This window comes from Aquarana catesbeiana, linkage group LG04 (assembly GCF_042186555.1).
Source record: "Aquarana catesbeiana isolate 2022-GZ linkage group LG04, ASM4218655v1, whole genome shotgun sequence".
Classification (NCBI taxonomy): Eukaryota; Metazoa; Chordata; class Amphibia; order Anura; family Ranidae; genus Aquarana; species Aquarana catesbeiana.
Genome location: NC_133327.1, coordinates 76368481 through 76379886, shown reverse-complemented (window position 1 = coordinate 76379886; position 11406 = coordinate 76368481).

Genomic DNA, 11406 nt, shown 5'->3' with positions numbered 1-11406 from the left:
GGGCCATAGATTATTTTTTGTGCTGGGGGGGTTCAGCAGCAGGTACTAAGTAAAAGTCTTTTTAAATAAAATAAATTGCACCAAAATTATAAAGACTGGAAAAGGGAAAAACAATATGTGTTGCCCCTAGTAAGCAATCACATCCTTCATTGTATTTTATCAGGTCCTTTAGAAAATTGAACCTGATTTCAGTTTTTCAGTTTTTCCTTCTTCTAGTTTTTATGAACGCTGTTGGCTAATCCAGTATTAGAGTCCAAACTGGGGGGGGCGTGACCGGATGTCGGTAATGGCGGTGTGGGAGTGAGGAGAGTGAGCGGTGAGATGTGAGCTCCTCTCTCTACCTCTAGCTGACTGCAGAGCCTTGTACCCAGTGCCTGGGTGGATAGGAGCAATGGTGGCAATCAGCCGGCGAGTTGGCGTTTGAATCCTTCTCCCGCTTCTCTGTTCCTCAGTCGGGGCGGCTGCTGAAACTGCGGCTGCGCAACAGGAGCCCGGGAATTGCCAAGTCCCATCGGAAACAGCAGGCCGGTGAGAGGGTGAAGTCCGCGTCCCCCAATCCAGGGAGAGCTCGGACGGACGCCACTGGGGAACAGTTGCGGTGCTCCCGTGGTGGTCGGGAGAGCGACCGAGAACGGTGGGGGCTGAGTGTGGCGGAGCGCAGACATCCCATTTTTGAAGTGTGGCGGAGGGGATCTCAGGTGAGCGACCCTGAAACAGCAGGCTGGGACTATCAGAAACAGCAGGTGAGCTGCAACAAGTGGTGGGAGATATTGTGGAAGCATTGTGGGACATTGGGACAGTGTATAAACCCTCAAGCCTATATTGTTTACTGGCTGCATTGCCAGGAGAAGCTAAGCAAGTAACCCTGCATTTTAACACAAGAGAGTTAAGGATAACCCAGATATATGCTATAAAGCTTTCAAAGGACAGTGTAAAACAGCACAATATAGTATAATATAGCACAATATAGTGCCATCCTCACCGCTAACTTCAGTGTTTTGTTGCTCCTTGTTTTTACCCTCCTTTTGGTCCTTACTTAGTTACACTAAAATACAGTCATGTCAAGGAAAAGAGGGGATGAATAAGTTAACCAGGAGAATGTGGGGCCTCAATCATTGCGGTCCGCGAAGGATAAAGGAAATCAGGCGGCAGCTGCAGCGGCAAAATTAGAGAAATATGCACATACTCCTGAACAGACTCCCACAAAAAATGGACAACTAGCACAAGTAAAAGCATCAGTGGATAGGAAAAGCCATCGGCAGGTAACAACAGCCACAGCAGGAACAGGGCCTAAGACCGCGAATAACAATAAGAGTGCAGGGTCGGCAGAAAAAGATCATATATTAATATCAGTTAACATCCCCCCTACGGAGATAGAACCCACCTTGAGGGACGTACTGCAAGCCGTTAATTCATGTAAATCATCGCTTGGGGATCTATGCTGTCAAGTTAAAGAGGTCAAAGAAGAACTGTCACTAATGAGGCAAGAATTGCAAAAAGCAGTAGAAAGGATAACAGCCTTGGAGGGAAGGGTAAGCCAAGTGGAAGACGACGTATACCCCCTACAGCAAGCAGTTAAAACCCTAAAGGATCAACTGGGCAGAGTCATTGAAAAAATGGATGAAATGGAAAACCGTCTCAGAAGGGACAATGTGAGGGTAGTGGGGTTTCCAGAAGGGAGTGAGGGGCCTAATCCTATTGCTTTTTTGGAAAAGTGGCTTATAGAATTATTTGGAAGAGAGACTTTTTCCTTACAGTTCTCAATTGAAAGGGCACACAGAGTCCCTTTTAGGGCCACTCCCCCAGGGGGACATCCTAGATCATTATTACTGAAGTTTTTGAGTTACAATGTTAAAATAATTTTACTGCGCAAAGCTAGAGAGTTGAGACCTACCCTCTATAAAGGAACCAAAATCTCATTTTACCCGGACTTCTCACCAGAACTGCAGAGACGTAGGGGGGGGGGGGGGTGTTTGGGGATTAAACGTAGTCTACAAAAATTCGATGTTAAGTATGCGCTACTTTATCCAGCGTGGCTGCGGATAGAGGCGATGGGGGAAATTCTTCTTTTTGACTCTCTGGCAGGAGTAACCTGGTGGTTTGAAGGAAATAAACAGAAGTTGAAACCCAAAGAGAGGAACCTCGCATGTTAATGATACCTGGGCTGAAAACACGGAACACTGGGATGAGTTATGGACCTGGCAAAGAATAGAGTAGGGAAGCTGGGTCTCACATATTAGAGTAGAAATGAATGTAGTGGAAAGTATCATATGTAAAATTTCATATATTTGCATGTTTTCAGTTTGGGCGTGGTGCAATATGGTAGGAGTGGGTATGATATATGAAATGCATGAGGTGGTCACAAATAAAGCCCCTTGGGAGAACCTGGTAAGGTGGGGGGAGGGAGAGGGGGGGAGGGTACTAAGGAGGGGGGGTTGGGGGGCATGGGGAGGTGTAGTTGATGGGGGGAGGGGGGTAAGGGGTTTATTGGGTTTAGGGCAGAGCAATATTACAGCTCACACATTAGTTGCGGTGAGTTATGGGGAAGAAGGGGAAAGAAAAGTAGGTTTGAGTATAAGAGAAAAAAAAATGTTTGGAATTGACACAAGTGAGAATAGAAGGAAAAACCGCAAGGGTATTAAAGCACAGAGGGCAATTAAGGTTTATAATATAATGCACTTTATTGATTCTGAAGTTAAGTTTTTTGCTATTTTGTTTTTGATGTTCCTTTCCTCACTTCTTTTTTTATGCAGCCTAAGGTTCTTAACATAGGCTCCTGGAATGTCCGGGGTTTGGGGAATCCGGATAAGAGGTCTGCTATTTTTTCGATGCTGTAAATGAGGGGGGTGGGCTTGGTCTGCCTGCAGGAGACCCACCTGACAAAGGACACCACGTCCTATCTTCAAAATAGGAGGTTTCAAGACCAATATCATTCGGTGTACTCTTCATATTCCAGAGGGGTGAGCATAATGGTGAAAAGAGGAGTGGCTTTCTCCTGCCGGCAGATCAATATAGATGGAATGGGCCGATATATTTTTTTGTATTGTTCAATAGAGATTAGAATGTATGTTTTAGCAAACATTTATATACCTCCGCCATTTAAACTTGAAGTTATGTATAAGTTAATGGAATTTATGCTGGATAAAGTTGACACTCCGGTTATAGTAGTGGGAGATTTTAACGAGGCCCTTAATAAAAGTCTGGATAGATTTCCACTGGGAGTCCAACTACATAATGTAGCAGAAGGCCGTTTAGGTCAGTTCTTGGTAGAGGCAGGGTTGGTTGATGTATGGAGGGTACGGAACCCTGATAAACGGCAATACTCTTGTTTTTTGGCCTCCCATTCTACACTCTCTAGGATCGATATGATTCTGGGGAATGCGGAATCATTGCCATTGATAAAATATGTGGTTTGCCTTCCAAAAGGGGTCTCGGACCACTCACTGGTGGTGGTATCAGTGAATATAGGGGGGAAGGAGCCACGAGGATCCTGGAAGCTGAGCCCATTTTGGTTGGAGCTAATGGGAGAACCAGAGAAGATAATAAAAAAGCTAGAAGAATTTGTAGTATTCAATGAAGGCTCAACTTCATTTGGTGTACAGTGGGACACCCTGAAGGCATTTGTCAGGGGTGTACTGATCCAAGGTGTGGCAGGGGTCAAGAAGAGATCTAGGGAATGGGAGGAAGGTATTCGGAAAGATCTGGAGAAGGAAGAGAAACAATATATAGAAAACCCAACACTAGAGAAACAAAATGTATGGTTAAATAAACAAGAGACCTATAGAATAGCAGTACTAAGGAAAGGGGAGAATAAGCAACTTTTCCAGAGACAATGGGCCTTTGGAGAAGGAGAAAGCGTGGGACGAATGTTGGCCTACCTAGTGAGAACCAACTCCTCCTCCTCGACAATTCCCGCGATTAAGACTGTAAAAGGTGAGATTTCCTCCCATACATCAGAGATTACGGATAAATTTAGGAATTATTATGAATCCCTGTACAGGTCGCAGTTGAGAGCCGGGGAAGAGGATATGGATACTTTTTTTAAGAACATATTAATACCAACCTTTACAGGAGAGGATAGAGAGGGATTGGAGGCCCCAATAACCTTAGCTGAATTACAGCAAGCCATGAATGGGATGGCAAATCAAAAGTCTCCGGGGCCAGATGATCTCCCGATTGAGATTTATAAGCGCTATGGGAAAATATTGCTACCAGAATTACTTAAGACACTGAACTGGGTGTTGAAGGTGGGGAGATTGCCTAACTCAATGACTGAAACTACCATTGTCATGCTACATAAAGAAGGGAAGGACCCGTTGGAAACGTCGGCATATAGACCAATATCTTTGCTATGCGCTGATGCTAAAATATTGGCAAAAGTGTTGGCAGCCAGATAAAATAAAATCATTCATAAACTCATACACCCGGACAGGGTTTATTCCCAATAGGTCCACTAGTATGAATATAAGAAGGGTATACCTGAACTTGCAGACCCCGACAGAGAATATGGGGTCAAGAGCTGTTATGACCCTGGACATAATTAAGGCTTTTGACAGCCTGGAGTGGGGTTATCTCAGGCGGGTTCTGGAAGAATTCGGATAAGGTCCTGTTTTTATAAAATGGATAAAAATACTGTATAATGGCCCAAGCGCGAGGATCAGGGCTAATAATGAATACTCAGAAAAAATCTGCTTAGAAAGGGGGACGAGGCAGGGGTGCCCTTTGTCCCCCCTGCTTTTTGCCCTCGCGATGGAACCGTTAGCAATTAGTATTAGGTCCTGTGTAAATATGAAGGGATTCCTAAGAAAATCAGGAGAGGAGAGGATCGCTCTATATGCCGACGATGTCCTCCTCTTTTTGAGGGACACGGAGCACTCCCTTAAGCAGGCAATGGATATGGTAGAGAGGTTTGGTAATCTTTCGGAATTAATGGTAAATTGGAGGAAGTCAGCACTCCTACCAATAGACACTCTTAATAACTCCCTGACGTCGGAAATACCCCAATTGGAAGTAGTTACAACAATGAAGTATCTAGGTATAAATCTGACAAAAGATCCAAATCAGTATATAGAAGATAATATAGTCCCACTATTTATTAAATTTAAACGTAAAATTGATATATGGAATCGACTACCCCTGACAGTAGCTGGGAGATGCAACCTAATCAAGATGGTATGGATGCCCCAATTACTGTATTTGTTACATAACTCACCGGTGTGGCTAAATAAAAAGTGGTTTAAGAAAATTGATACGCTATTTAGGGAGTTGGTATGGAGTAGGGGTAAGGCCAGGATTGGCCTTCAGAGTCTGCAGTTGCCAACCAAGGAGGGGGGAATGGCAGTCTCTCATCCAAGGTGCTACTTCCTGGCGGCACAACTGCAGCATCTAAGAGGCGGGAATGCCGACAGGGGCCTGCTGACTCTGGAGGCTCCACACAAGACAGTGGTAGAGGTATTAGAGGCAGACTCCTTTTCCATTAGTAATCCCACAATTAGGATGATAATAAAAGTATGGAAGGCAATAAAAAGTTTAATGGGATATGATGGGTTCACAGAGTATGCCCCTCTTTGGCATAATAGAAATCCACAGGAGGTGGTTGCTATGGGGGAGTTTAAAGAATGGGAAAAGCTGGGCATAAATAGACTATTATATAAAGGGTATGTATTAAAATCCTTTGGAGATCTCCAAAATGAAAATGGGATACCAAAACAAACATTTTAAAGATATTTGCAAATGAGACATGCTCTGAGTGTCCAATTCAAGACACAGCCTCTAGTATGGAATAATGCACCATTGCTTCAAAAAATGATCAACGCAAAGGGACTTATCTCAGAAATATATACGCAGCTGTGTAGTAAAAGCATTGTAAGGCTGGAACATCTTAGATGTAGGGAAGGGTGGGAGGAGGACATAGGGAAAATAACAGATGAACAGTGGAAAAAATCCTGGAGCTGGGACATGTGGCATCGGTTTCTCCCTCACAGAAAATCTCACATTTAATGCTGATACATAGAGTATATTATACTCCTAAGAATCTATTTAGATTTGGACTAAGACTAGACGCCAAGTGCCCTAGATGCCATGAAGTGGGTGACTTGATCCACATGGTATGGAGATGTCCCAAACTGGTCCAGTATTGGGCGGGGGTAGTAGAAGTTATAAATGGAACGTTTGGGACTGCATTAGAGACAGATGTTAGATTATGTATCTTGGGGTATGGAGCATGGGAAGGAGTGGAGGCAATTTTAAAAATTGCGGTTGTAAGGTGCCTGTTTCAAGCCCGGAAACTGATTGCGCAAAGATGGCAATCAGCTAAGCCCCCTAGGGTAGAGGAGTGGTTAAAAACTATAAATGAGACAATATGGAGGGAAAGAGTTTTGTACATTAAGAGAGGGAAGCTTAGGGAATTCGAAAAAATGTGGAATCCCTGGCTGGCAAAACTAGGATATAACGGTTAGCAGCGAATGTGAGAAAACCTGCCCGTTGGGGGAGGGGGGGGGATGGGGGGGGAGGGGGGGGATGGGGTGGGAGGGGGGGGTATGGTAAGGGCATATTTTATTTACTCAATATGCAATGCAATGTCAGTTTGTTGTAAAACCAAAGACTTTAACAGTATTTTATTATGTGGCTTTGCTCTCTTTTTTTAAATGTGTCTAAGATGGGATGTAAATCTAAGAAACTTTAATAAAGAATATAAAAAAGAAAAAAAAAGAGTCCAAACTGAATAGGTGCAAAGTGATGTGCTGCCTACCTACAAGGAGATGGTGCCCTTTGCACCTATTCAGTAAGCTTGGCTATTATGGTGCAAAGTGCACCATGTTGTCTCAGACATGTTATGTTAGAAAATCAAACCTGATTTCAGTTTTTTCCTTCTTCTAGTTTTTATGAACGCTGTTGGCTATTGTCCAGTATTAGAGTCCAAACTGAATAGGTGCAAAGTGATGTGCTGCCTACCTACAAGGAGATGGTGACCTTTGCACCTCTTTAGTAAGCTTGGCTATTATGGTGCAAAGTGCACCATGTTGTGTCAGACAGAGCACTCACTGACTTTAGCTTTTACAGATTAAAAAAAAAGGGGGAATGCACTGCCTACCACAGGATGGTGCCCTGTAATAGCCAATCTTACTGGGCAGGTACAAAGGGCACCATCTTGTGGAAGGCAGCACACTCACTGTTAACATTAGCTTCATTTTCAATTAATCACAGAATAAAAAATAAAAAAAAACAATCAACTGAAAAATGACCAGCCTTGAATACACTGACTTCTCTTTAGGATAGGTTCACATCTAAGCGGGTGCAAGAAGGTGTGTCATTGAACACCTTCCTCCACTGGCAGAGGAAAAACACACCACTACTTAGGAGATACATGGAGGTACACTACAATATGGGAAACCCTCAATCCACGCACGTTTCATGCACCTCATTCGGATTGCACCCCCCTTGCAATCTGCAGTGGGTGTCAGTGCTATCTTAACGACACCCCAAACAAAGGTTGAAAAACACAGTGTGTTTGCCTGGAAGAGATCGCATTCATAAAATGACCACGCAAACCAGTTGCAGTGCGGTTCCAAAATTGGTGCATGCATGACTTTGGTGCGATTTGAGCCCATTCAAAATGAATTGCACCGCAATCAACACAGTAAGCCTGGTTTCACACTATAGTTTGCATGTAAATCGCACAGGAACTGCACCGCATTCCTGTGCAATTCACATGCGGTTCTGTGTGGTGTGATTTGAGCCCATTTTGAATGAGCTGAATCGCACCAAAGAAGTGCAGGCACCTTTGTTTGAAAACCAATCATGAAATCTTCTTTTGGGGAGTTGTTAATTTTGAATTGACACCTGCAGCAGATGAAAAACACGGTGTGATTGCAATGCGGTGCGGGAAACGCACAGAGATCACAGCATTTCCTGTACAGCATATGTATGAACCAGGGGTAAAACTGGGCCAAGGCATGCCACTGAGGGCATCAGAAAGTCCAGCCTGGCTCTGGCATTGGCAGACATGTTGTGGTGTCAACTGCTGAATCAGTAAGGCCCCTTTCACACTGGGGTGGGGGCGGCGTCGGCGGTAAAGCTCCGCTATTGTTAGCGGCGCTTTACTGTCGGTTTTCGGCTGCTAGCAGGGCGGTTTTACCTCTGCTAGCAACCGAGAAAGAGTTAAAAACCACCGCGAAGTGCTTTGCCAGTGGTATAGCCGCGATGTCCCATTGATTTCAATGGGCAGGAGCGGTGAAGGAGCATGTATACACCGCTCCTTCACCGCTCCGAAGATGCTGCTGGCAGGACTTTTTTTCCATCCTGCTAGCGCACCGCTCCAGTGTGAAAGCCCTCGGGGCTTTCACACTGGAGACACAGCAGCGGCTGTTTCGGTTCAGTTTGCAGGCGCTGTTTTTAGTGCAATAGCGCCTGCAAACCACCCCAGTGTGAAAGGGGCCTAAGCCACAACAAGCTTGCTAGTGCCAGGCTGGACTGTCAGTAACACAAGCAATAGAAAACTCAGCTTAGCCTCAGTCAACTGTCAGTAAAACAAGCAATGCAAAATTTAGCCCAGCCAGCCTCAATCACATACTTTGCCAGTTGCCACACAGAATCACAGACAGTCTCTCACTGACTCGCGATTATGAGTGAGAACAGCAGAATGCCAGCAGCAGCACAGCAGTCTGAGCAGTGGTAAATCTGAGGACATTCTCTGAGACTCTCTGAGACTAGGCCAGAATACAATGTCCCAGCGATTGGTTTCCACCTCGTTTGTCTGAAGGAAAAAAGCTAGCCATGTATATTTAGTGGACATCCCCGGTGCTGGCCTCACAGTTCTGGCTATGCTGGCCTGTAGGTTCCCAGGATTTGGAGATTCAAGCATTTATATATATTTTTTTACAAGACAATGATAAGCTTTAAAACAGACCCTCACTGACCTCAGTAGCTGCAAGCGATGTGGACCAATTCATCCCCACTGCAGAAGCACAGAAGTTGTTCTCTCAGCAGCACAGCAAGCAGTGACTTAAAGAGGAATTGCCATTCTGAAGCTTCCCTCCAACCACTTTGCATATTATTCTATATATACTGTGATTCTGTACTTGCCAAATATGCTGCAGAAATCTCCCTCCACTGAGTCTGGCTGCAGCCATTTAAACCGTGGGCAGCTGAAGCTGCTGCCTAATCACTTCCTGGATTTACACAGACACACAGAGGCACACCTCCAGCTCTGCAGCTCTCATTGGCCCTCCTATGACTCACCCCCCTCCCTTCCTGGCAAACTCTCATTAGAATGAGAGAGAGAGCCGTGCATGATGTCATAAGCCTAGGCTTTTTACCAGCCAAGAAACAGGAAGTGGGCTGTATAAGGTATTTACTTGCAGAAAAAAATGTTTTACTATCCAAAGTTAAAACAACAAGGGCAGAAGATTTAATAAATGGAAAGATGAAAAAATGACTGAAGTTCCCCTTTAAAAGCTTTGCTCAATCTGCTCCCCTTTTTACTAGTGGCTTGGCAATTCAGCCTGCTCTCTTTGCGACAGTGACTAAGCAGCTCAGCTGACTATGCTCCCCCTCTCTACAACTCAGTTGACTCCGCTCCCCCTCCCAATAGCTCAGCTCCCCCTCCTAGCAGTGACTCAGCATCACAGCTCCCCCTGTAACCTTCCAGCCTTCTAATTTTCCCTGTAAACACCCCCCCCCCCCCCAATGCTCTGGGAGGTGGAGCAGGTGAGATGTGTGAGATGAGTATTCCTATCAAATTTGAAAAATAAAATATGCAGAAAAAAAAAATCTTCAAATTTCTTTTTAAAATGTCTTTTTTAGGCTCTTGCACACTGCAGCATGAAAAAAACTCAGTACAGCTTTTTTTTTTTTTTTTTACTGAGCTAAAATACAGCCCATTAATTGTAATGTGCCCATGCACACAGCCGCATACACAAGCACCCACCATTCTTCAATAAAAAAAAAAAAAAAAAAAGAAAAATCTGCATTTTCAAAGAGAATTGTAAAAAAAAAAAAAAAAAAAAAAAAAAAAGTTGATTACACCCACAAGTTCTTTTTTTACTACTTTCTCTTTCACTTCCTTTATATTGGCTTTTGTAATATGAAAACAGCAATTTAGAAATTGGATGAAAGGTATAGTGCTGGGAAACACTTTTTGATAGATAAATAGTTCATTTTATATACAATTATACAGATCAGACCAAATGAGGGACACATGAGGAGGAAAGAGGGACTTTGTTCCAAATCAGGGACAGTTGGGAGGTATGCAGCTGCATATTTTTTTGAATATTCATAGAAAATGTTTGTTTTTCCCATGAACTCCAAATTTCTGTGTGGTTCTGGTAACTCATTCCAATGTTAGCAAGCCATAACAAGGTTGGTTCATGTAAAAGGAAGCTATCACCTATTAGAGTATATAGGCCAGTGATGGCGAACCTTGGCAACCCAGATGTTTTGGAACTACATTTCCCATGATGCTCCACTACACTGAAGAGTACATGAGCATCATGGGATATGTAGTTCCAAAACATCTGGGGTGCCGAGGTTCGCCATCACTGATATAGGCGTTCAATTAATTTGTAACCAGAAGGTGGCGCCATTGCACAAAGATCTCTCTGAACATTTAGAAAAGTACAATAAACCTTCTTATAACATATTTAAATATCTCCTCTTCCTGCACAAATCCAAAAGTCATGCAAATCATTTCTTTATGCACATTAAAAAATGTGGAAGTATTTTTAGAATACATTACAATCCAATGCATAGAAAAGTGCTGTGTAAAATTAAGTGTTTCTAAGCAGGAGTTAGAACCCGAATAAAACCTGACACTAGAGCCTTTGTTGTGATCTTGATGATCTTTGATAATGAATAACTTTAGGTTACAAACAGCCACAGAGATCAGCGATGCTTGTATTAAAGCTCTTTTAGAGCCCTTGCACATGGGTCCCTGAGGCCATGCAATGTATATGCCAGAGCCCCCACATAAGGATGTAAGCATAAAATAGAAAACTTTCTATTTTTTGCAATGCCAGTATGTTTTGCTTGTGTTCAAGTACGTACCGCCATATAAACTATATTGCCAAAAGTTTTGGGACACCTGCCTTTACACACACATGAACTTTAATGGCATCCCAGTCTTAGTCGGTAGTGTTTCAATTTGCAGCTATTACAGCTTCAACTCTTCTGGCAAGGCTGTCCACAAGGGATAGATAGATAGATAGATAGATAGATAGATAGATAGATAGATAGATAGATAGATAGATAGATAGATAGATAGATAGATAGATAGACTTTATTGTCATTGTATACATACAAGAAAATTTATCCGGATACTTACTTTACAGCAGCAATAAAACACTTCTCAACAAAACCACACATGCATACTCCTAGCAAATGCCCACATATCTATTTAAATATAACAAA